Below are 3,368 nucleotides of genomic sequence, written 5' to 3'. Positions count from 1 at the left end.
CTCTTTCCCATGCTCCCTCTTGCTCTTTCCCACTTTCTCCCCTCTCTCCTTTTCTCCCCTTCTTTCTCTCCCCTCCCCCTCACTTTCCCCACTACCCACCCTATCTCACAAGCCTCTTACCTGCAGCTCTGTATTTCTTCACCTGTGGCTTCTCCCTGGGAAAGGCTGCCCAGCAGACTTAACCCTGCAGTGAGAGCTCAGAGGATAGGCAGGGATTTATTTCCTCCTTTAGGGCACAGGATTTCCTAATGGGCTGGTCATACCCTCCCTCCCACTGGGCCGTGGCAGACACACCTTTTTTCTCCACCCTGGGGAGCACCCCATCTGGGTAGTGATGACCCAGATGGGGAAGTGACTGAGGAAACTCTGCGTAAGTTTCCCTATTATTTTGTGACTCGCTAAAATTACGTACTTCCAGCTGAGAGGTGGTTGGTCCCTTAAAGAAAAGAAGAGGTCTATAATCTTCAGCCAGAGGGAGACTTGGCTTTCCTACTCAGGAAGGCTTTCAGAGTCTAAGAAAAAATTAAACTTTTGTTTTGTTTGATCTTATATGATTTTAATTGGTAAGTGAAGGAAGGAATCGATTTTCTGACTCTTTATTCAGTGTGTAGAATTTGCCTGGCTGAATAATTTGTAGTCTGAAAGTAGAAATTTGGCACCAAGACAGGTCCATACGAAACATGGATCACCTACATCCCCTAACAGGCCGGTGCAGTTGCTAGTTTTTTTCTCTGGCCCTTGCCTCTGAGAAGCAAGAGTGGACAAAGCAGGAGAAAATATTTGCAAACTATACTTCAGATGAGGGATTGATAACCAGAATATATAGGGAAGTCAAGTCACTCACCTACAAAGAAATAACTCAATTTAAAAATGGGCAAATGAGCTGAACAGACAACTTTTAAAGGAAGATATACAAATGGCCAAAAAGCGTGTGAAAAAAAAATGTTCAACATCTTTTATCATAAGAGAACTGCAAACCACATAAAACCACAGTAATTTATCACTTAACTCTAGTCAGAAAGGATATGTTAAAAAACAAACAAAAAACACTAAGCATAACAAGTGCTGATGTAGCTGTGATGAAAAGGGAACTCTCCTCCACTGCTCCTGGGGATGTAAACTAGTACAGCCACTGTGGAAGACAATCTGGATGTCCCTCCAAATTGTACAGATAGAACAACCATATGACCCAGTAATCCCACTCCTTGATGTTTACTCAAAGGATAGGAAAGCACTCAGTCAGAAAGACACTTGCATATTCTTGTTTATTGTAACATCATTCATAATTGCTAAGACATGGAGTCAGCCTAAGTGCCCCAAAATTGATGATTGGATTGGAAAAATGTAGCATATACACCATGTACACTGTGGAATACTATTCAGTCGTAAAGAACAGAGAAACTCTATCATTCCATATGAAATAGATGAAAACAGATTTGATGCTAAGTGAAATAAGCCAGATTATGAGAGGCAAACATTGGATATCCCCAATCAATATATACTAATTGTCTATACTCTGTGGCAGAAATTGAAAAAGTCAAAGATAAAGTAATGGGAAGAAAATTCTATATACCAGAAACTGCATGGGAGGGGAGTAGATAATGGAGGGGAGGATAAAAGGGAAGGGCTCAGCAAAAAAGCATTTGACAGACACAAGAATGTAAGGTCCTTTGTTGAAAATTACATACATGGTAATATCCTTGATTTAACAATCACACACGGTGGCATGCATGTGCACATGCTTTGAAAAGTCATATTGTATACCATAAATATGTACAACAATTATGTAAATAAGAAATTATAAAATAGAGAGAGAGAAAGACTAGAGTCTGACCTGCAGCCACTGCGGGAGTCTGCTCAGAGCATACTCAGAGAGGTCTCGTGACACCAATGTCAAACCTCCCCATGTGGGTTACCCTTGCAGAGTGTTGCAATTTACCACTGCACCACCATCTGGCTCCCTTTTCTCCATAATGTCAATGTGGCAGAATCAAAGAGTGATCTGTAAATTTTAGGACAAGCCAAATAAATCTCAAGCATGGGAATTCACCCACGCAGGAAAATCTCACCAAATACTATTATCACTCCAATAATCGAGCTCTGTTCTTCACATTCTCTCTGTGATCAACCAAACCCATTGCTCCTAGCTGGCCTGTGCTGGCTGGGATCCTCCTCACTAGATAATATGGACAGCTTGCAGCCTAATGTAGTCCAGAGAGGAAGCAAATGCATGCAATCCGGCTTCAGTCGAGCTGACATGGAACTGCTGATCTTGTGATTTATAAGGGGAATTTATATAAGCTCACTTCTTTCTTTGAGAAAACTCAGTCACAAGATCACAAGAATTGTTTAAACATTCCTTTCAAGAATACTCAGACAGTAAAATGTGACACTCCATAAGAATGACCCATGTGGAACATTCTAGGCTCGTGTCTAAGACCTCCCTGAGTAGACTAGGCACACTGCATCCCTGGGGGTGAATCACAGCATCAGGACCCTGTTGGGGATGCTGACACCATGCTCTCTTATTCATGGAAGATAAAAGCAAGCTTTAAAACAGAGAAGAATGAATGCTCTTACCTAACAGTCACCCAAGAACGGGCCCCAAGTCTGCAGCAGGATTCACGAACATGGCTGCCTCTCTATCCCCCTGCCCCCTATTCATGACCTACACTGCCCCATTCTCATCATCATGCACAATCGACTTGACTTCTCTACCAGCCGATGTGAACTGGACAAGTCCTGTGTGTTCTGCAGTATCTCGAAATCCTCTGAGGTCTGAGGTGAAAGTCACACAGGATGTTTGTTCCAAGGACTGAAGCAATGATTCATTTTTTAGATCCTGGCAGCTCAGAGGTTAACCGGCTCCTCCGGAAACTCTGTGGCAAGATTCCAACTCCTTCTCCTTCTTTGTGATGTGCAGACGTAAGGATGAGGGAAGGAGAGGAGAGAGCCTGGGGAGAGGAGGGGGGCATGCGTTGGCTGTAATGTCATGTATAGCAAGCATGTCATGTATGACAACAGAGACTGGTTATCTCCAGTTGTGTGGGACACCCTCGATTCCAAATACTCTGCCATGTTATCCCAACAAATTCGTTCATTCTTATCATATTGGAATTCCATTGTTTTTATTTAATAAAATATGGTCTTCAAAACCATAGGATAAATTTAGCAATTAGACCCCATAATTTGAAAATTCTAAGGCCTGGTCAACTGGCCTGGTCAAATTCTAACTCTGTTCAACTGGACAATAAAAAAAGAAAAGAGAAAGAATGAGAGAGAGAGGGGGAAAGAAAGGAAAGAAAAGAAAGAAAGAAAGAAAGAAAGAAAGAAAGAAAGAAAGAAAGAAAGAAAGAAAGAAAGAAAGA

General features: G+C 42.0%; 1 protein-coding gene across 4 annotated transcripts in view; it reads right to left on the bottom strand.

The window, feature by feature from the left end:
* The window catches only part of IL1R2 (interleukin 1 receptor type 2), a 59,878-nt gene extending 57,181 nt beyond the window's left edge, over window positions 1-2,697 (bottom strand). The window contains exon 1 of one of the 4 annotated variants that reach the window (XM_014583393.2): window positions 2,581-2,697. The gene's annotated coding sequence lies outside the window, so the exon portion shown is untranslated. Of the gene's footprint in view, window positions 1-120; window positions 226-2,580 lie in introns of those variants that run through there. The other 3 variants (XM_027767529.1, XM_006166619.2, XM_027767530.1) reach the window with 3 other exon arrangements.
* Window positions 2,698-3,368: the final 671 nt, after the last annotated feature.

This window comes from Tupaia chinensis, unplaced genomic scaffold, assembly GCF_000334495.1.
Source record: "Tupaia chinensis unplaced genomic scaffold, TupChi_1.0 Scaffold144276_1, whole genome shotgun sequence".
In the NCBI taxonomy this organism is placed as follows: Eukaryota; Metazoa; Chordata; class Mammalia; order Scandentia; family Tupaiidae; genus Tupaia; species Tupaia belangeri.
Note: the sequence above shows the minus strand (reverse complement) of the source record. Positions and strands in the feature narration are given on the sequence as shown.